This window comes from Bison bison, unplaced genomic scaffold (assembly GCF_000754665.1).
Source record: "Bison bison bison isolate TAMUID 2011002044 unplaced genomic scaffold, Bison_UMD1.0 scf7180017858048, whole genome shotgun sequence".
In the NCBI taxonomy this organism is placed as follows: Eukaryota; Metazoa; Chordata; class Mammalia; order Artiodactyla; family Bovidae; genus Bison; species Bison bison.
In genome coordinates this window covers 990734-1013878 of record NW_011488621.1, presented here as the reverse complement: position 1 = coordinate 1013878, position 23145 = coordinate 990734, and the positions used below count along the sequence as shown (strand labels likewise).

At 41.1% G+C, this 23145-nt stretch overlaps 1 protein-coding gene across 8 annotated transcripts in view; it reads right to left on the bottom strand.

Annotated features, from left to right (window-relative positions):
• RUNX1T1 (runt-related transcription factor 1; translocated to, 1 (cyclin D-related)) overlaps window positions 1-23145 on the bottom strand; it is a 156099-nt gene that overhangs the window by 76756 nt on the left and 56198 nt on the right. The window contains exon 1 of one of the 8 annotated variants that reach the window (XM_010861956.1): window positions 21953-22958. The exons of the other annotated variants lie outside the window; for them this stretch is intronic. The gene's annotated coding sequence lies outside the window, so the exon portion shown is untranslated. Of the gene's footprint in view, window positions 1-21952; window positions 22959-23145 lie in introns of those variants that run through there. 8 annotated transcript variants of the gene reach the window in all.

Genomic DNA, 23145 nt, shown 5'->3' with positions numbered 1-23145 from the left:
AGCTGAAACTCCAGTACTTTGGCCACCTCATGCGAAGAGCTGACTCATTGGAAAAGACTCTGATGCTGGGACGGATTGGGGGCAGGAGGAGAAGGGGACGACAGAGGATGAGATGGCTGGATGGCATCACTAACCCGATGGATGTGAGTCTGAGTGAACTCTGGGAGTTGGTGATGGACAGGGAGGCCTGGCGTGCTGCGATTCATGGGGTCGCAAAGAGTTGGACACGACTGAGCGACTGAACTGAACTAAACTGAACTGAAGATTTCTTTTGGGAAAAAAGAGACCTCCAGTTGAAGAAGTTTGAAACCCCTGACACCAGCAACCAGTTGAATGTTTACTGAATGAGTGTAATGAAAACGTGAAGGAAAAGCTGCAACTCCTAAATACATAGAAAAGTGACTCCTGCTTATAAGAGCAGAGAAACACAAAGGCATCACCAAGGGCCCATAAACTGAACATCAGCATTTATGTTAACACCTTCCTGCCAAGGTGCAGATTATTTCAGAAGGTGAAAATCATTCAATGGCGATCCAAATCTTCAAGAGTCTTAAAGCACAGACAATTTTTATCCCATCAAGATCTGTCATATTTGCCAATAACAAAGAAGGCTACAAAGCCAGGCCCAAGAGTGGTCACAGAAAAATGGTAGCAGGCATGTCCAACGCAATCAGTTACGATTATCCAGGTAAGAGCTAGTAATCCTAGGCAGAAAATTATGAAGGTGCACAGAGTATGGCAGAGTATGTGCTGTGCTGTCCTTAGTCATGCAGTCGTGACTGACTCTTGGTGACACTATGGACTATAGCCCTTCAGGCTCCTCTGTCCATGGGGATTCTCCAGGCAAGAATACTGGAGTGGGTTGCCATGCCCTCCTCCAGGGGATCTTCCCAACCCAGGGATCCAACCCAGGTCTCCCGCATTGCAGGTGGATTCTTTACCATCTGAGCCACCAGGGAAGTCCAAGAACACTGGAGTGGGTAGCCTATCGCTTCTCCAGGGGATCTTCCCAACCCAGGAATCAAACCAGGGTCTCCTGCATTGCAGATGGATTCTTTACCAGCTGAGCAACCAGGGAAGCCCTGTGTGACTAAATCACAGGCAAGCAAATAGTAGGAGCTCAAAAGAATATGTGTTGAATTTAAATGAATGTACAACCAAACAGTACTGCTGATGTAGACTTTACATTATAGGCGATGGGAAAGCACAGAGTTTTTAGAGAACTGAATGATATACTCATTTCTATATTATGGGTATATATGGAGCAGAGAATAAACAGTGTGAGAAAGGCAAGAGGGCAAGAAGACTGGATATCAACAGCGTAGACAAGAATTGATGTAGCATCCAGCACAGACGTGGCCCTAAGCACGGAGAATGCGAGGGAAATTGAGGAGGTGCTGTATTAAAAGTCTACATCAAATTCACAGAGCTTGGTAACAAAGTAAGATAAACCTTGAGTAAGTAGGAAGCTAGGGTGCGTGGCAATGTCAAAAAGCAAACCCACACAGAGCAGAAAGAAGCATTTGGAAAGAGCTCAGTTAAGTCACAGTGACTTAGAGGGACCCCTGCAACACTCTGTTGTTCGTATATAAAATACCCTGATCCTCTTTCGCTCCCATGGGGCCACCATCAAATTATTCTCCCTCCGAGATGTGTTTCTCCTCCTCCACCACTGGCCAGCACTACCAGCTTTCACTGGAGCTAATCAACACAACTCCTCCCCTATTCTGCAATCTGTTTACCATAAAACAGATGGAATAATCTTGTCAAGCACAAGTGTATTCATTCATCTAACTCACAGTATTTATTCAAAAATGTCTGAGCCATCTACAAAGTGCTAATACTATTTTGTACAACAGGGAGATGTCAATCAAAGCAAAGGAAAATCACTGCCCTTAGGAACTTTATATTCTGATCCTCAGATGAAGTGACTACTCTACTTTAGACAAAGTAAAAAAACGCTTTAAGTAACCTAACATTTACAGGAGGTGGTGACCAAGACCATTCCCAAGAAAAAGAAATGCAACAAGGCAAAATGATTGTCTGAGGAGGCCTTACAAATAGCTTAGGAAAGAAGAGAAGCAAAGGGCAAAGGAGAGATATACCCATCTGAATGCTGAGTTCTCAAAAATGGAAAGGAGAGATAAGAAAGTCTTCTTATGGAAACAATACAAAGAAATAGAGAAAAACAACAGAATGGGCAAGACTAGAGATGCCTTCAAGAAAACTAGATACCAGGTGACCATTTCATGCAAAGATGGGCATGATAAAGGACAGAAATGGTATGAACTTAACAGAAGCAGAAGATATTAAGATGAGGTGACAAGAATACACAGAAGAATACATGGATAACCATGATGGTGTTGTTGCTCATTTACAGCCAGACATCCTGGAATGTGAAGTCAAGTGGGCCTTAGAAAGCATTACTACAAACAAAGCTAGTAGAGCGGATGGAATTCCAGCTGAGCTATTTCAAATCCTAAAAGATGATGCTGTTAAAGTGCTGAACTCAATATGCCAGCAAATTTGGAAAACTCAGAAGTGGCCACAGGACTGGAAAAGGTCAATTTTCACTCCAGTCCCAAAAAAGGGCAATGCCAAAGAATGTTCAAACTGCACAGCTGCACTCATTTCACATGCTAGCAAGGTAATGCTAGGCTTTAAGCTAGGTTTCAACAATACGTGAACCAAGAACTTCCAGAGGGACACTGAAATTCGAAAAGGTGGAGGAACCAGAGATTGCCAACATTAGCTGGATCACAGAAAAAGCAAGGGAACTCCAGAAAACCATCTACTTCAGCTTCATTGACTACACTAAAGCCTTTGATTGTGTGGATCACATCAAACTGAAAAATTCTTAAAGAGATGGGAATACCAGAACATCTTACCTGCTTCCTGAGAAACCCATATGCAGGGCAAGAAGCAACAGTTAGAATCAGACATGGAACAACGAATTGGTTCCAGACTGGGAATGGAGTATGTCAAGGCTGTATATTGTCACCCTGCTTATTTAACTTCTATGCAGAGTTGTTGTTCAGTTGCTCAGTTGTGTTCGGCTCTTTGTAACCCGTGGACTGAAGCATGTCATGCAAAATGCCAAGATGGATGAAGCACAAGCTGGAATTAAGATTGCCAGAAGAAAATACCAATAACCTCAGATATCCAGATGACACCACCCTTATGGCAGAAAGTGAAGAAGAACTAAAGAGCCTCTTGATGAAAGTGAAAGAGGAGAAGGAAAAACCTGGCTTAAAACTCAACATTCAGAAGACTAAGATCATGGCATCCGGTCCCATCACTTCATGGCAAGTAGACAGAAAATAAATGGAAACAGTGGCAGATTTTATTTTCTTGGGCTCCAAAATCATTACAGATGGTGACTGAAATTAAGAGACGCTTGCTCCTTGTAAGATAAGCTATGACAAACCTAGACAGCGTATTAAAAAGCACAGGCATCACTTTGCTGCCAAATGTTCATATAATCAAATCTATGGTTTTTCCAGTAGTCATGTACAGGTGTGAGAGTTGGACCATAAGATGGCTGAGTGCTGAAGAACTGATGCTTTTGAACTGTGGTGTTGGCGAAGACTCTTGAGAGTCCCTTGGACTACAAGGAGATCCAACCAGTCAATCCTAAAGGAAATCAATTCTGAATATTCAATGGAAAGACTGATGGTGAAGCTGAAGTTCCAATACTTTGGCCACCTGATGCGAAGAGCTGACTCATTGGAAAAGACCCTGATGCTGGGAAAGATTGAAGGCAGGAGGAGAAGGGGATGACAGAGGATGAGATGGTTGGATGGCATCACCGACTCAATGGACATGCTTTTCAGCAAACTCCAGGAGATAGTGAAGGACAAGGAAGCCTGGTGGGCTGCAGTCCAAGGGATTGCAAAGTGTCAGACATAACTGAGCAACTGAACAACAAATAACTCAGGACAGTAGACAGTCTCTGCTTACCTCTCCTATCTTAATCTCAGACCTCATTGGTTTAATCAGTCACAAGTTTCATCTCACATCAGGGCCTTTCACTCAGCCAGGAAAACCCACCTCAGCTCAAATTCACTTATTCAAAGGGGTCCTTGATGCCCCTTGCCACCTGCCATCCCCTGTATGATAAACTCTATTGTTCTGTTCTTTGCAGAGCTTACAGAAACTGTTATAATGCTTCATAATAGCAGGGAGCATATCATTTCAATATCACATATCAACTCAGTCCAGAATTTATCACACTGCTAAGAATCTAGTTCAAGTAAATGGTGGTTAAATACATATTTCCTATTTAAAAATACAGATCTGGAGGTACAAGTAGAGCAAAGCAATCAGATTTTTTATTTCCCTTAATAGGGATTTCAAAATTTCTTCAGTGATAGAAACAATAAAATAATGATGACAATAATAGAATCAGCCTCTCAAATGTATACTTGATCCCTACTGCAATGGGGCCTCCCCCAACACCATTCCCTCCAAATCAACCCAGCATAGGGCACAAGCTTTTTTGTGGTTAATCCAAAAAATACAGATCGATCTTTTATCTTACTTGAGCTCTCAGCGGTCTTGGATCCATCCAGCTATTTCTCACTGCTTTTCTCCTGCAGTATCATCCGTCTAGTTGTCGCTAGGAATCTCCCTGAGTTCTCTGGGACCCTGGCCCCTCCTGTGTGCCTGGGTCTCACCTTCTCCTCTAAACTGGCTTCAACTCCTACGCTGTCCGAGGAGGTCCCGCCAGGGCTCTGTATCCCCAGAGGACCCTCTCCTGGAAACCAGAGTCAGGAGTTATCTAACTGCTTGCTTAACAACTCTACACAGATATCTGATTGACAGCTGCACTCAGAATCAAATCTAACATCTTCCTTAGGAAATCTGTGCCTCCTTCTGTACTTCAGTCTCTAGCCAACCGAACAGACCCAAAATACCACATCCTAAGACTCTTCCCTCTGCACCATCCTTTTTCCATGTCCAATCCGTTCAGTGTCCTATCAATTTCACTTCTAAGTATCTTTAGGATCCACCCTCCCTTCACCCCTGTCCTGGTTATAGCACTTACAGAGTTTCTGAATGGTTTTCTTTATCTCTTGCCCCCCTCTTTCCTAAAATCCTCTCTTTGTTTCCAGGGAAGAGAAATTTATGAAATATGAAACTGGGAAATCTTATACTCCTTCTACAGTATATAATCTATTTAAAAACACCCTCTAAAGTTATAAAAGTTGGTCAGGGAAAAGAATGAAGGTTCTTTTCTTCTTAACCCTGTGTCTCCAATGTCTAAAAAAAAGGATCTTCACAGAAAGTAGCAGCAGTGTTACTTGCTCAGTTGTGTACCTCTGCAACCCCATGGACTGTAGCCCGCCAGGCTCCTCTGTCCATGGGATTCTCCAGGCAAGAATACTGGAGTGGGTTGCCATGCCCTCCTCCAGGGGATCTTCCTGACCCAGGGATCAAACCCAGGTCTCCCACATTGCAGGTAGATTCTTTACCATCTAAGCCACCAGGAAAGCCCTCTTATACACATGTCGTTAAATACCTTGATGTAGTAAGCCATTTAAAAACAAATTAAATTATCAAGATGTCCATCCTATCCACCTACCCTACCTCCCGGTATATACTGTAACCATGAAATATAAAGTGATCCGACTAAAATACTAACAAGTTTTTTTTCCAGAATTTTAGAAGTGTTTTAAAAGTTGATTTGAAATGAAAAGGAAAACTAGCAAATGAAGTTTAATGAGGAAATTGAGCCTAGCATTTGTTAAAATGCACCACAAAACTGTATTTTGAACAATGTGCTACTGGTATCAAAATAGACAATACAGCAAAATAAAAGCTGAAAAGCAGAAAAAATATAAAGCTCAGGAATGAGTAATTAAGAATTCAATGTATGATAAAGATGACTTCTAATGTTACTGGGAAAACAATAAAGCAATCCAATAAACTCTCTCTGGAACTATTAGCCAACAATTTGGAACAAAAATAAGTAAACCTGTTATATACCCAGTCATTCACTTCCTTTTAAATAAAAATTAAATGATACAAGTGAAAAAATACACTAAATCGATAGGTACATACTTCTTTAAACTTAGGATTTGAAAAGAGAGTCTAAACTATAACAAAAGCAGAACAAATAATGACACTTATTAATAAATACTAATACAGAAAAAAATACCATAAACAAAGGGAGGTAACACCCAGGGAACAAATACTTGCTATGTGACAGCAAGGAACTGATATCCTCACTACATCACCAGATGGTCAACACCGAAATCAGACTGATTATATTCTTTGCAACCAAAAATGGAGAAGCTCTATAGAGTCAGCAAAAATAAGACCGGGAGCTGACTGTGGCTCAGATCATGAACTCCTTATTGCCAAATTCAGACTTAAATTGAAAAGTAGGGAAAACCACTAGACCATTCAGGTATGACCTAAATCAAATCCCTTATGCTTATACAGTGGAAGTGAGAAATAGATTTAAGGGACTAGATCTGATAGACAGAGTGCCTGATGAACTATGGACAGGGGTTCGTGACAATGTATAGAAGACAGGGATCAAGACCATCCCCATGGAAAAGAAATACAAAAAAAGCAAAATGGCTGTCTGAGGAGGCCTTACAAATAGCTGTGAAAAGAAGAGAAGCCAAAAGCAAAGGAGAAAAGGAAAGATATACTCATTTGCATGCAGAGTTCCAAAGAATAGCAAGCAGAGATAAGAAAGCCTTCCTCAGTGATCAGTGCAAAGAAACAGAGGAAAACAATAGAATGGGAAAGACTAGAGATCTCTTCAAGAAAATTAAAGATACCAAGAGAATATTTCATGCAAGGATGGGCTCAATAAAGGACAGAAATGGTATGGACCTAAGAGAAGCAGAAGATATTAAGAAGAGGTGGCAAGAATACACAGAAGTACTGTACAAAAAAAGATCTTCACGACCCAGATAATCACGATGGTGTGATCACTCACCTAGAGCCAGAAATCCTGGAATGTGAAGTCAAGTGGACCTTAGGAAGCATCACTATGAACAATGCTAGTGGAGGTGATGGAATTCCGGTTGAGCTATTTCAAATTTTAAAAGATGATGCTGTGAAAGTGCTGAACTCAACATGCCAGCAAATTTGGAAAACTCAGCAGTGGCCACAGGACCAGAAATGGTCAGTTTTCATTCCAATCCCAAAGAAAGGCAATGCCAAAGAATGTTCAAACTACTGCACAATTGCACTCATCTTATACGCTAGTAAAGCAATGCTCAAAATTCTCCAAGCCAGGCTTCAATAATATGTGAACCGTGAACTTCCAGATGTTCAAGCTGGTTTTGGAAAAGGCAGAGGAACCAGAGATCAAATTGCCAACATCTGCTGGATCATCAAAAAAGTAAGAGAATTCCAGAAAAACATTTATTTCTGCTTTATTGACTATGCCAAAACCTTTGACTATGTGGATCACAATAAACTGTGGAAAATTTTGAAAGAGATGGGAATACCAGACCACTTGACCTGCCTCTTGAGAAATCTGTATGCAGGTCAAGAAACAACAGTTAGAACTGGACATGGAACAACAGACTGGTTCCAAATAGGAAAAGGAGTACATCAAGGCTGTATATTGTCACCCTGCTTATTTAACTTACATGCAGAGTACATCATGAGAAACGCTGGGCTGGAGGAAGCACAAGCTGGAATCAAGATTGCCAGGAGAAATATCAATAACCCCAAATATACAGATGACACCACCCTTATGGCAGAAAGTGAACAGGAACTAAAGAGCCTCTTGATGAAAGTGAAAGAGGAGAGTGAAAAAGTTGGCATAAAGCTCAACATTCAGAAAACTAAGATCATGGCATCTGGTCCCATCACTTCATGGCAAATAGATGGAGAAACAGTGGAAACAGTGGCAGATTTTATTTTGGGGGGCTCCAAAATCACTGCAGATGGTGACTGCAGTCATGAAATTAAAAGACGCTTACTCCTTGGAAGAAAAGTTATAACCAACCTAGACAGCATATTAAAAAGCAGAGAAATTACTTTGTCAATAAAGGTCCATCTAGTCAAGGCTATGGTTTTTCCAGTAGTCATGTATGGATGTGAGAGTTGGACTATAAAGAAAGCTGAGGGCCCAAGAATTGATGCTTTTGAACTGTGGTGTTGGAGAAGACTCTTGAGAGTCCCTTGGACTACAAGGGATCCAACCAGTCCATCCTAGAGGAAATCAGTCCTGAGTGTTCATTGGAAGGACTGATGTTGAAGCTGAAACTCCAATACTTTGCCCACCTGAGGCGAAGAGCTGACTCATTTGAAAAGAGTCTGATGCTGGGAAACATTGAAGGCAGGAGAAGGGGACGACAGAGGATGAGATGGTTGGATGGCATCACCGACTCAATGGACATGAGTTTGAGTGAACTCCAGGAGTTGGTGAGGGATGGGGAGGCCTGGGGTGGTGCAGTCCATGGAGTCGCAAAGAGTCAGACATGACTAAGCAACTGAACTGAACTGAATATATACATAGTTCCATCAAAACAATAATTAAAAGTCAAAAAGCCCATCAAAGCCAAGACTGTAAAACAGAAATAGGAAAAATACTAAAGAAATATAATTGACCTATAACCAAAAAAGTTTCACCTCACTAGTATTTTCATTATTATTATAACAATATACTCTTTTAATTAATAGTTATAAATTTTTTCAAATGATAATATAGTATTAATTATAGTACAAACTGGCATTTTAATATACTTTTGCAAAATGATACCAATTTTCCTATAGGACAATTAGGCAATATGTATCAACTGTCTCTAAATTATACATAACCTTTAATATTCCACTTCCACTCTTTAAAAATTACCCTAAGTAAATAATATTACGTGTACAAAGACATTTATAATGAAGAAGATTGGAAATAACCTAGTTGTCCAAGAATGTTCATTTGGCAATTCAAATTCTATCAGAACCATACAGTACAACATAATGACATGTATATTTACATGGAAAGATATTACAAAGATATATGTTGTATAAGATCCCATTTAAAACACACATACACACAACTATTTTAAGACAGTTATAGATGGATAGGTGTGTCTGTGTGCATAGGTAAAAGCTGGAAGGATGTGCATACAAAGGGTCTATATCCGAATACTAAGAGTGGCTATCCGTTAAATCAGAGGTTCACACTGGGGCGGAGCTTTCAAATACAGTGTCCAATAGTCATGTTATACAAAGTCTTTTTCTTTCAATTTTTTTTTTTTTTGGTGTTTTAACACTGTATTTAAACAATTCTAAGAGCCCTCTATTTTTTCTTTATATCATCTCTAAAACTGGTAAGTACTTTAAAACCATGGAATCAAAGCATTCTGTCAGCACTTTTTTCTGGGAGATTTGTAAATTACCACATGCCTTAAAATTAATTTAGATACACTATAGCATATCTAGATTTTTCTAGGAGTGGAACTAAATGCAAAAATAATTAAGGGAAGAACATACAATTCATTCTATTTGGAACTCTACCGAGGTTGTTCAACTTTAGCTTGAAGAGCAAAAATCTGGTTTTGAAGACAACCAGAAGGGGAGGGGCGGAGAAGGCAAAGGCACCCCACTCCAGTACTCTTGCCTGGAAAATCCCATGGGTGGAGGAGCCTGGTGGGCTGAAGTCCATGGGGTCGCTAAGAGTTGGACACAACTGAGCGACTTCACTTTCACTTTTCACTTTCATGCACTGGAGAAGGAAATGGCAACCCACTCCAGTGTTCTTGCCTGGAGAATCCCAGGGATGGGGAGCCTGGTGGGCTGCTGTCCATGGGGTCGCACAGACTCCAACACAACTGAAGCAACTTAGCAGCAGCAGCAGAAGAGGAGGGGAAGGGGATGTTCCAGGAGGTAGGGTTCTCAGCAAAGGAAAACCCTTGAACGTATCACAAAGGTAGACAAAAGAGCCTCATTCACCTCAGTATCCCAATTATCCAGCAGTACTTAGCACCAATGTTTGGTGAGTAAAGGGATAAACACTCTTTTAGTAACCGAAAGTCCACACACAGTATAGACAGAAAGGAAAAGACCTACAGATCACGTGGCAAGGGAGAATTCAGAGGTATAGTAGCATACCATGAAAGTAAAATCCCCAAATAAATGATCAAACTCTTTATAAAGTGTTCAAGGAGCACCACACAACATAACAAAACCCTCCCATGGAGAAGGCAATGGCACCCCACTCCACTACTCTTGTCTGGAAAATCCCATGGACAGAGGAGCCTGGTAGGCTGCAGTCCATGAGGTCGCGAAGAGTCAGACATGACTTCACTTCACTTTTCACTTTCATGCATTGGAGAAGGAAATGGCAACCCACTCCAGTATTCTTGCCTGGAGAATCCCAGGGATGGGGGAGCCTGGTGGGCTGCTGTCTGTGGGGTCGCACAGAGTCGGACACAACTGAAGCGACTTAGCAGCAGCAAAGCAGTTTCAGTAAGCTGTCTAGCGTCCGTCAGGCAGTTCAGTCGCTCAGTCGTGTCCAACTCTGCTGCCCCATAGACTACAGCACGCCAGGCTTCCCTGTCCTTCACCATCTCCCGGAGCTTACTCAGACTCATGTCCATTGAGTCGGTGATGCCATCAACATCTCGTCCCTTGTCGTCCCCTTCGATTAAATCTTTCTCAGCATCAGGGTCTTTTCTACTGAGTCCGCCCTTCTCATCACGTTGCCAGAGTATTGGAGCTTCGGCTTCAGGGTCAGTCCTTCCAATGAATATTCAGGGTTGATTTCCTTTAAGATTGACTGGTTTGATCTCCATGCAGTCCAAGAGACTCTCAAGAGTCTTCTTCAACACCACAGTTTGAAAGCATCAGTTCTTCAGCACTCAGCCTTCTATATGGTCCAATTTTCACATCTACACATGACTACTGGAAAAACAACAGCTTTGACTATATGAATATGTTGGCAAAGTGATGTCTCTGCTTTTTAATATGTTGTCTAGGCTTTTCATAGCTTTTCTTCCAAGGAGCAAGCATCTTTTAATTTCATGGCTTCAGTCACCGTCTGCAGTGATTTTGGAGCCCAAGAAAATAAAATCTTTCCCTGTTTCCATTTTTTCCCCATCTATTTGTCATGAAGTGATGGGACTGGATGCCATGATCTTAAATTTTTTGAATGTTGAATTTAGAGAAGGGTTCCCAAAGACAATTTTGGACTGCCTGTGAATTATATTAGTAAATTCTTTACATACAATAATTCCACACCACAGTGGAAATGAAAGTATGTGTTTAAATGGACATTTCTGACTTATTACAGTCAATATATTAAAAGATCAGTTCAATAAATTCTACACAATTGGGTTAATTTCACATTTACCATTTCTTAATAGATTCTGCCTCAGTTAATATTTTGCATAATATAATTTTTCATGGGGGCCTATGACCTTATTTAAATTAATACAGTAATTCAGAGAAGGTACCCTAATTAATTAATTGCTAATAAATATTCCCTAAGGACAGAAGCTCAAGTTCTTTTTACCAAAGAAATAACTTCATGTATATAGTCAAATGTCTAAGTAAGTTTATTTTCCCTTATCTCAAGATACTTTAAAAACAAGCATATATTTTAATCTCAGGAAGACCACTGGGGAACCCAGAATTATAAAATTCTGTCTAACTACAGTCTGAATGACACATTTTACAATATACACCACCTTAAGTTTCAGGGACATGTCTCAAGTAGACACATAAATAAATTTCAAGTTCATAAGTCCTTAATGTAGCATCATCTGTACATACACTTTAAATGTGGGTAAATATATTATTAAATTAAGATGACAATCTTAATTCCCATCCATTTACTAGGAATCATTTATATTTCATATAGCACTAGAGATGTCTTCTCTGAGCTTAAGAAGAATTATAATGGGGGAAAATCAAACCAAACATTGATAGACAACGGCAAAGAGTATTCCATGTACAAATGAAAAATGTTGCTTGCTGGAGATCTATTAGATCATTTTCAAAGACACAACCTTCTTGACACTGTCAGATAAATTAATCACAAAAGTAATAAATGTCTGAATACAAAGGAAGCTGTTCTCATTCAAGGTTCACCACATTATTATGAACTTCTTACTAACAGTAACTCGAATTAGGATATATACAAAATCACCCATGTAATAAGATCACTATTGCTACTTCCTTAAAAAGCCAAGGAGTAGAATTTTTGCCAGAAGTGCACTGACACAGAATGTTGTCACTCCTTGAGCAGCAGCAAGAAAATAGGAAGATGCTGGGAAACCTGTTTTGAGGGGTCAAACCACTGCTTATTTTTCTATGCCTTTCCTTTCTCGAAAGCACTGCCCAGGAAACCTAATATAATAAACTATTTCACATACTCTTCATGTTCTCTCTCTGAGAAACAATAATTTACTTGTACAAGCTTAGATTTGCAAGGAAACACTCGCTTTCGCCCTGGGAGATCATGGTTTAGGTTTACTTGGCCTGACTCTAGGCGAAATTACAAAGTCAGCAAAGTTTATTTTCCATGTCTCCCCATTCTCCTTGGTTTTTCTTCCATGCAGTACCTCCCACTATTCCTCACCCACAGGAAATCTGGAACTCTGATCCCACCCTTGAGCTAAAGATAGTAGACTATGACACCCACATAGGCCCAGCGTATAGAGCTGGGGATCTGTCCCAACTGTCTACTTCCGGGACTAAAGTTGCAGTAATCATATAATGGTGGTGATTACGAACAGTGACTTTGCACACACTCATACACACACACACTTTTCCTCATTTTTGTGAACCAGAATTACCTGAGATGAGGGGGCGGGGGAAGGGTAGAGGAAATACAGAAAGAAACACCATGCAATTGAGTGTAGGGAATTTATCTTGTTCTGCCTCACCCTGAACACATTACTGGCTGCTCAGTAACAACTTCATGTGCAGGGAATCTCCTTTTTTCTTTTTTAATTAATTCATTTTTTAATTGAAGGATAATTGCTTTACAGAATTTTGTTGGATATTCTTCCAGGTAATATCCTTTAACAAACAAACATGGTCCTTCTCTACTTTGACTTGAAGGATAAACTGTTACAGGTCTTATACAGGGCTGTCAGGAACCAAGGAAGTATCAGTGGGAAGGACAGGACAGTATCCTATATGTTCTAGGCAGTTATCTACTGGAGGATATACTCCAATGTCTGTGAGTATCTGTTTATGAACACAACTATGAATCGAATGAATTATGAATCTGTTTATGAATGCTATGCTGAGTCACTTCAGTCGTGTCCGACTCTGTGCGACCCCATAGACAGCAGCCCACCAGGCTCCGCCATCCCTCGGATTCTCCAGGCAAGAACACTGGAGTGGGTTGCCATTTCCTTCTCCAATGCATGAAAGCGAAAAGTGAAAGTGAAGTTGCTCAGTCGTGTCCGACTCTTTGCGACCCCATGGACTGCAGCCTACCAGGCTCCCCCATCCATGGGATTTTCCGGGCAAGAGTACTGGAGTGGGGTGCCATTGCCTTCTCCGTGTTTATGAATAGAAAGTTACTATTTCCCTTCTCCCTCTACAAATGGTCGGCTCATTTTTACCTTTTCTATTTCAACATCAGTGTCACCTCCTCAGTGTATCAATCTTTCCCTGGCCATCCAATCTCAAGCAGGTTGTTTTGTCCCTTTGCTCCCTTCACAAAACTTGGAAAACTCAAAATTCTTTTACATCCTTTCCCTTGGAGCTTAGGGAGCGTCCCCCCCCCACCCCCGCAGAATCCCAACCCAGCACCGTGTACTCCACAAGATCTGCTAAAACAAAATTCTAAAGACAGAATTCTAACTTTCAAAGAGGCAACAACAGAATGTGAACTAGTTATAAAACCAGTAACAAAAGAAGTGGGGAGGTGTCATGAACCAAAAACACAAAGAGAGGGTTAATAACCATGAGTTCAGGCTAAGGTCAAGGTTAGATGGGCGGTGTGATAGAGCAAAGAGGAAAGGCTGAACAGGACAGAGAAAATGAAGAAACAAACAAATTCCAGATTAAATGAGCCCAAGCACGTCCAGCCTGGTAGGGCCCCAGACAAGATGAGGCAAGAAAGACAGAGTTAAAAATGAGGGTGCATTACTTAATCTTGAAGACATCATTTGACTTGCCTCAATCCTCCAGCCAAATTCTGATAACTTCATGTCCTATTTAAGCAAATAAACTGAGGTTATCAAGCATCAGTTCAGTTCAGTCGCTCAGTCGTGTCTGACTCTTTGTGACCCCATGGACTGCAGCATGCCAGACCTCCCTGTCCATCACCAACTCCCAGAGTCCACCCAAACCCATGTCCATTGAATTGGTGATGCCATCCAACCATCTTATTCTCTGTCGTCCCCTTCTCCTCCTGCCTTCAATCTTTCCCAGCATCAGGGTCTTTTCCAATGAGTCAGTTCTTCACATCAGGTGGCCAAAATTTGAAGTTTCAGCTTCAGCATCAGTCCTTCCAATGAAATTCAGGACTGATTTCCTTTAGGATGAACTGGTTGGATCTCCTGGCAGTCCAAGGCACTCTCAGGCATAAAGCCCTTTAAATCTCACCCTCAGAACTCCTGCTTATCTTCACCTGAGTCTTAAGTCTCAGAAGAGGCAGCTTCCGTCTCTGAAGGCTTCACTCTACCAGTCATTCCACTGTCTCCTCAACTGTCTCTCTCTAGTCTTTCTTTCCTAGAACCTGGGCAGGCTCAGATCCCCCAGTCCAAGAACAAACAAACCCCTTTCTCCATGAAGATGGTGTTCCCTCCATCCTCCCACCGACAGCTTCTGAAGGGAGACCTCAGTGGCTCCATCTATGTCATCTCTTTGATCCACTTTGCAACTCAACACAAACATGCTCCAACAAAGGGACAGAGGTTTACTGGCAAGGATTTTCTTCTAGATGGCCATATCCGAAAGGTCATGTTGGCCCCTCTCAATTAACTACCGGACCCTCTGCAGCATTGCACACTGCCGACCACTCCCTCTGTGAAAGTCTTCGCCTCCTGATTTTAATGAGACCCAACTTGCAGACGCCCTGGAGGTCACTGGTGTTCTTTTCAAGGCTTTCTTCTCTTCACACTGCACATTTTCCTCCTGAGTGAGTCATTCCAAAGGTTTTAGCTATCACCACTGGTTTCAAATCAAGACATCCAGTGTACACATCTTTACTCAGCAAACCTATGATTTAGCTCCTCGTGGAATATCTCAGCAGTCATTTAACAGATAAACCTGAAAGTTAAAGCTTCAAAGTGAAGTCACTGTCCTCTCTTGATGAATTTTTCACCATTCTGATTGATGGCAACCCATTGCCCAAATAAGAATTCTGAGTCATCCTCGATAACGACGACTACTCCCCAGTCCTGGCTCCACATCCAGCGCACTAGAGCCCTTTGGTTCGCTCTAGTTAGTACCGCTAAAGCCTGCTGCTCCCAGCCTCCTCCGCTTCCTCACTGATTCTACAGCCAGTCATCACCCTGTCTCACCAAGCGGACTGCAGATTTCATCTTCTTCAATTCACCTTTGATGTCAGCATCCAACCCAACAATACAGTCCTTCTGCTTAAAAGCATCTAGTTACTTTCTTTCCGCCACTCCAACCTACAAGACAAATATCTACTTCTGATACTTTCTCCTGCTGTCAGCGCTAGCCATGCTCGTTCATGCCTTAGTATTCCTGTTTGAGGTTGTTTCCTGTTTTTAAAATGTCATCTGGCAACAAGAAGCTTGTGATCCTTCAAGGCACAGAGAAAATGCCACCTCTTCCATGAAGGCTTTCCTCTTTGCCCTTGTTCCATATTCAGATTAGAGACAGTTGACCACTCCCTTCTCCAGTCTCTAATTTGCATATATTTATTACAGAACTTAGCATCATCCATTACAGTTGTGCTTGCAAGTCTGTGTCCATATGTGTATACTCTGCCCACAGGCACATACATTTCTTAGAAGGCTCAGCCTACATCCTATTGATTATTACCCCAGCATTCTGCAGAGAGCCCAGTAAGTACATGCTTAGAAACTGGTTCTGAATAAATATTTGCTGGCAAACTGCTGTAAGTAAAAAACACTAGGATTCTGGACCACAAAGTAAAGAAAGTTATCAAGTTTAAAAAAAAGGAAAACAAAGAAGGGTGAGAAAGAAAATAGCATTTGTTGTACATTAGACCCTGCCCTGAACCAACTGGGAGTTAAAAGGTCTGGCTCTCTGCACTCCAAAACCCTCTGCTCCATCCTGTGTCATAACACAACACACATCTTATTGTAAATAGCTCTGTGGGTTTCTGTGATGAAATATCACTACTATTAAAATACTATCAAAATATCTTAATAGCAATTATATTTACTGAGCATTTACCAAGTGTCAGATACCTTTTTAATGCTTTACTCATTTTAACTCATTTAATCTTCACAATAGGCCAGTGCTTGGGTGTTTTAGTATTACCATTTTACAGATGGAAAACTGAGCCTTAAAAAGATTCATCTATTTGCCCACTGTCCTGTAGCTAGTAAACAGGGTTCAGAGGCAAGGGGTGTGATTTCAGGGTCCATGCTTTTAACTAGTATATAGCCCAAATACACAAACGGGCTTCCCAGGTGGCTCAAGTGATAAAGAATCCACCTGTCAATGCAGGACACGCAGGTTCAATCCCTGGGTTGGGAAGATCTCCTGGAGAAGGAAATGGCAACCCACTCTCGTATTCTTGTCTGGAGAATTCCATGGATGGAGAAGCCTGGTGGGCTACAGTCCACTGCGGCTGCAAAGAGTCGGACACGACTCAGCGAATGAGCACACACATGCAATACACAGATCAAGGCCAGCAGGGTTCTAGGAAGGCATGGGCCATGTCTGGCTGATTTACTGCTTGACACATAGTAAATGTTCAGTAAATACTTGCTGGCCAACTGGCTGGATGAATAAAAGATTATTTAGAACTTTGAGCCTAATGTGCATTTTTTCCTGTAAGATACAGGTGATGTTCTTTAAAGTTTCTTTGAGCTGTAAAAATTCTATGGTTTTGGCACACACAAAGGGAAGGCGCCCGCTGCCTGTGCTATGGTGATGACACGCTGGGCAGAGTGCAGACAGGTAACTGGGAGTGTGGGCTGGATGGAAACTAGGGCTTGAATGGAAACCTAGATGCACCTCCTAACTGGGCAAACTCCTCGATCTTTGAATCTTTATTTCTTCACCTTAAGATTTTTGGTGATCCTACCAACTGCCTCAATAGGTGACTCTGAGGATTAAATGAGTAAATATGAAAGAGAAGCACTTATGCAATGCCTAGAACATATTCAAACACTAAATAAGTGGCAGCTATTAACTGCAATACTCAGAACCAGAGACCGACTGGTGCACTCACATGAAGGGAAAAGATGAGCACCTGCTGCTGAAACAAACACAGAATTCCCATGGGAAGACTATGACCTATTTATTTTACTGTCTAAGGCTACACCCTCGGATTTAGCATGTGAGTTACAAACAGAAGATTTAGCAAACAATTATATTTCCATTCAAAATTGTGAGTTCTGTCTTATTCCTTTCTCCTCGTGTCCCTAACTGTTCACATCCAGAGAATTCTCTCATATCACAATCTCTCTCATTTCTCATTTTTCTTTCACTAGAAGACATATTTCTTAAGTGTCATAAAAAATGAAAAGTGAGTACACAGGACTATTCCTGAGGAAGAATTTTAATCCACACAAATCTCTCAGATCTCTTTGCTAGCTTATCTGATTAGAGCATCCCACCTCTTCTTTCCCAGAAAGTTTCCTTAAAAAGTTAAATTTATTCAATTGAAAATAATTTTAAGAAAATTGACATCCATTATCCAAGAGTAAATAAAATATCCTCAAAAATCTCCAAACCAAGTTTGTGAAATCCTTTCCTAAAAAAGAAACACTTGAGTCTGTTTCCTCTCTGAGCCCCAGCATTAGCAAGTAAGGAAAATCTACTAAAAGAAAAAAACAAAGAAACAAAAAACTGGGTTCCAGCAGGCTGTCATAAAACTGTAAGAAACAGTATCATCTCATAAAATTGAATAAACACATAATAAAACTGTTAAGTGAAATAAAATAAAAAGCAGCATAACTGTATTTTTTTTTTACAGTAGCAGACATATAAGATACTGTATTAAAGACATATTTGAAATTTTTCAGTCATATTTTCTTTAAATTTGGGGGAAATGATACTAAAAATTATAATATCTTCAGTTGAATTTATCCCCAAATTCCTAAATTCTTTATCAGATAATGCTTAACTGACAGATAGAACTGTCAGTTCTTACTATCCATGATAACAGGAGTCAGGAATGGCATAAATAAATAAATGAGAACTCAAGACAAAGCTTATAGTAAATAACATAGTTTCTCTGCCTGCTCTCCAAAATGCTCATGAGCCCAAATTAACTAACTTTAATTTTATGTTTTATCACTGCTCTTGCCCATTCTCTTGTGCAGAAATTAATTAGCAGCGATAGGGACAAAAGAGAAGCAGTGGGATAGAAAGGTCAAAATCAATTTACTCTGAATAAACAGGCTGGAACTGATGGAAGGCTGAATTCATATTTCGTGAATGAGAAAACCAACGTGAGTTCTACAAGATCTCACAGAAAGGCAGCTGGGAAGAAATCAAGGCCACACCAGGAGCAGCAACCATGAAAGCAAGGGCTGAACGGGACCAAGAGGGGGTGAGTCAGGGTCCTGATCCCTCTTTTCAAGAGATGATGAAATGAGGACTGTGCAGAAGTGGTCCGAGTAACCAGCAAACTCATGTGCCCGGAAAGGACCCCACTGTAGTTCCTGTACCCACGTCTGCAGGCTCTGGATACATCCCATGAGGCTGAGACAGAAGACGTATCATTACCACCATCATATCATCACTACTACTACTTGAGCAGTCAGTTACTGGGCAGGAGTGGATGGGCGCAACGAATGCTGGAAACCCTTTCGTGATTTCGTTTAATACTCAAGGGAACCAGAAGAGCAAAACCAAAGCACACAGGAGGAGCAGAGCAGGTGGGGAAACACACCCAGTCTTGTTTGACTGCAAAACCCAAGCTCTTCAGCACTGTGCTTACCCTCCACCCAGAAGCCACGTTGGTTCAAGCAAAGATACTCAAGAGTCAATGAATTTCACAGTAAGGAAACTACACAGGATACAAGCAACAGGAAGTAGGGAAACGTGGGGCCTAGATAGGGTATTCATAATTATGAGATGTAAGCAGAGCTCTGGTGATAACTAAAGGAAACAGAAATGCTATTTCAAAAACATGAAAAATAAAGATATAAAATACAAATGAAAGAATATAAAAGTTAACTTCAAAACTGGAATGTATGCCTAGTCACAGCAAACCATAATACAATTTCGAAGCTTTGATAACACATTAATTCAGTATTTTCCATTTTCTCAAAATTGTCTACACTTTGTAAGTCACATACAATTTAAGTTTTTTCACTTCAATTTGTATCTCAGGACTTAACTCCTTACCCAAGCTACATTCCCACATTTACAACTATCTGCAAAATGGCTTCTTATTATTAAAGAATCTCAAACTCAACAGATAAGTAAGAGCACTTTTTTTCACAAAACCACTTCTTCCTGACTTTCTTATTTCCACCATGGCATGGCCTTCCTGCCAGTAACCCAGACTCAAAAATGCCAGCAGCATTCTTGATTCCATCCCTTCCCTTTCTCCCAAATAACAACAGACATTCAATGAACTCCTACTCCATAGAGTCTAACTCCTTGGTGCATTTAAATTCTTTCCATGATGATCTGGGCCCTCACTGACTCTTGCAATTTCTTCCCATAATCTCCACTTTCCTGCCTCTCAATCTCCATGGCAACCACTATTTCAACTTCACAGCCCCTGCTAGAGAGACTTCAACTTCCTTCAGTGCTAGGACTATGTCCTCTCTCTGATCCCCCTGCAGTGCTCTGCACAAGTCCCTCCCAGAGTTACCAGCTAAGCAGCTAAAGACTTTTTATATCAAAACGAATCCTCTCTAAATGTGCAGGCACTGAAATTCAGTTACACTTCAAGATGACGCCTATGAAGCAACTACAACTCAGCAACTTTAAGAGGGGCAACAACCTCATGGAAGTCAGAAATTTTAAGTGGGTCCAAGGAAATTATTCAGAAAATTAAACTAACGTTATTGCCACACAGCAAGTTTTTTGTCCGTGGCTTGTCATATCTCAGATGACACAAATATCTCATCAATACCTTATTTCTATTCATGTATCATTCCAGATTGTCTCTGCCTTCATAAAAGGAAGAAGTCAGATTTACTGCACAGTTGACTTTTCATATGCTAATAGATGTTGCCAGGGTAATTCATACTTGTGTAACTCATTTCTAGGATGCCATGACCTCAACGTGGGCACTACTAATTTTTTTTTTTTTAAAAAAAGAAGAAAGCAAATAAGAAAATAAAAAAGAAGAAAGGAATTCCCTGGTGGTCCAGTGGTTAGGACTCTACACTTTCGCTACCAATGACACAGGTTCGATCCCTGGTCAGGGAATCAAGATATCACATGTTGTATAATGTGGCCAAAAATTAAAAAAAAAAAAAATTTTTAAAGAGAAATGTGGAAGGAGATTCAAAATCACAGCTTATAATAAGGGGAGTGTGTGTGCTTAGTCACTCAGTCGTGTTCGATTCTTTGTGACCCTTCAGATTGTAGCCCACCAGGTTACACTGTCCATGGGACTTTTCAGGCAAGAATACTGGAGTGGGTTGCCATTCTCTCCTCCACGGGATCTTCTCAACCCAGGGATCGAACCCACATCTCCTGCGTCTCCTGCATTGCAGGTAGATTCTTTACCCACCGAGCCATCAAGGAAGCTTATAATAAGAGGAACAAATAATTTCCCTTTATACAAATACATTTTTGAAACAAAGATTTTTAATATTATTCCTGCTCCACTGTGCATTTACCTTTGGCAAATGCCTGTCCGTCAGCACGTCATTCCCAAAATGAGTTTAAAAGTACTAGAGGACAGTGGTTAGGACGCAAAGAAGGCAGAACATGCAGCCTTGACTAGCACTCTGTAGAGTGGGGCTTAGATTTAGGCAATCACCTTGTAATACAAAGAACAGGAAACCAAACTGGATTGAATATCAAGGATAGCAAAATAATCTCTATGATGCATACACAGAATAATCAATAATAGGAATATCCATGAAACTCACTGAGGACCTCAGATTGAGACATTATTATGTTATGGCATCGTGCAGAAGTGCTGGGCAGAGGTCACCTGGGGTGGGTGCCCAACGAGTCAGACAGAAGTCTTCAACGGCCTAAAGAAATAATGGTATCCCCTTCACTCTCCCGGCCACCTCTCTGAGTCCCACGTCCCAGGGCTCGTCCATCCCCACCCAGACCCAACCAAGCCAAAGTAGCCTCCTTGCTCTCCCTGAAATGACCCAGGTCACACTCCAGCCTTTCCCCCTCTCTGCCTTTCTGCTGCCCCCTCATGCTACTGCTGCTGCTAAGTCACTTCAGTTGTGTCCGACTCTGTGCGACCCCATAGATGGCAGCCAATCAGGCTCCTCCATCCCTGGGATTCTCCAGGTAAGAATATTGGAGTGGGTTGCCATTTTCTTCTCCAATACATGAAAGTGAAAAGTGAAAGTGAAGTTGCTCAGTCGTGTCCAACTCTTCACGACCCCATGGACTGTAGCCCACCATGCTCCTCCATCCATGGGATTCTCCAGGCAAGAGTACTGGAGTGGGGTGCCATCGCCTTCTCCATTGCCCCCTCATACAGCCACGTAAAATCTCTGTTCAAAAGTCCATTTCAAAGAGGCCCATTTCAAACACCCAAATTAAAATGGCAAGCTAACAGTCCTAAGAATCTTTTTTATCCTGCCCGATTTTCCCCATAATTACCACCCTTGAACATACTACAGAATTCACCTGTGTTTTATGTTTATCATTTATTGCCTACTCTTGTCCGCTGACCCCCCACACCTACCTCACATACACTGGACTGTAGGTTCCACGAGGGTAGGGAACTGAATCTGCTTTATTCACGGACTCTTCCCCAGTGGCTAGAAAACAGTGCAGCAGATATTAAGAGCTCAATGGATACTTGCAGCACGGCCGATTAAATGAATGCATCAATCACAGAACTGTTATAATGAGTTACAGGGTATTTGTATGAAACACTGATCACCCATATTAGGTACAAAAAACACTGTGCTAGGCTCCTATGGGTAAAACAGAAAAAACAGACAAGCGTTCTTGACTTCAAACAATTTGTTCCAAAACTGCCTCAGCAGTTATACTAGGGCAAAGGATGCCACACCCACGTTATCTAGTCACACACTTCCTCCAACATCTGCTACACACCTGCCTGTATGCAGAAGTTTACAACAGAACAGAAACAGAGCAAGGGTCAGTATGTGTTTGGTTACGTCTGTTGCCAAATGTTTAGCTCACCAAGTGAACCAGCTCAACTGATACCTTTTTAATAAACAAGTAACTTGAAATGCAAACATTTACAATTAATTATAACATATTGATTGCTTAAATGAAACATTCAATATATCTTTTTTTGGATCTTTAAGAAATTCTGATTTTGTCAAAAACATATAAGGTGCCCTTGAATGACGCCAAGGGCCTGCCCTTCCTTCATTCTTAAACTTGGGGGAAAGTGTAGTAAATCCTTATTAAGAGACTGTCTCTGCAACATGACTTTAGCATGACTAAAGCTTGTTCTGAGTCAAATGCCTAGAAATACTAGAGGCTCTGTAAAGTATGTTGTGGAAGAAGAGAAGGAGGGAGGGAGGAAGAAAGAGAAAGACAGACGGACCCACAGACAGAAGAAAGCACATATATGACACCCAGCCTGGTCTATCGAGAGTGAAATGCTCATTTTACCCAAGGAGACAGTGTGGAGTATCTTTAAATATGCTTTAGAAAAACAAGTTTTTTTTTTGTTTTTTGTTTTTTGTCTTCTCTGCAGATATTTTTTTTTCTTTTTTTTTTTTAATTTTATTTTATTTTTAAACTTTACAATATTGTATTAGTTTTGCCAAACATCAAAATGAATCCATCACAGGTATACATGTGCTCCCCCTCCTGAACCCTCCTCCCTCCTCCCTCCCCATACCATCCCTCCAGGTCGTCCCAGTGCACCAGCCCCAAGCATCCAGTATCGTGCAT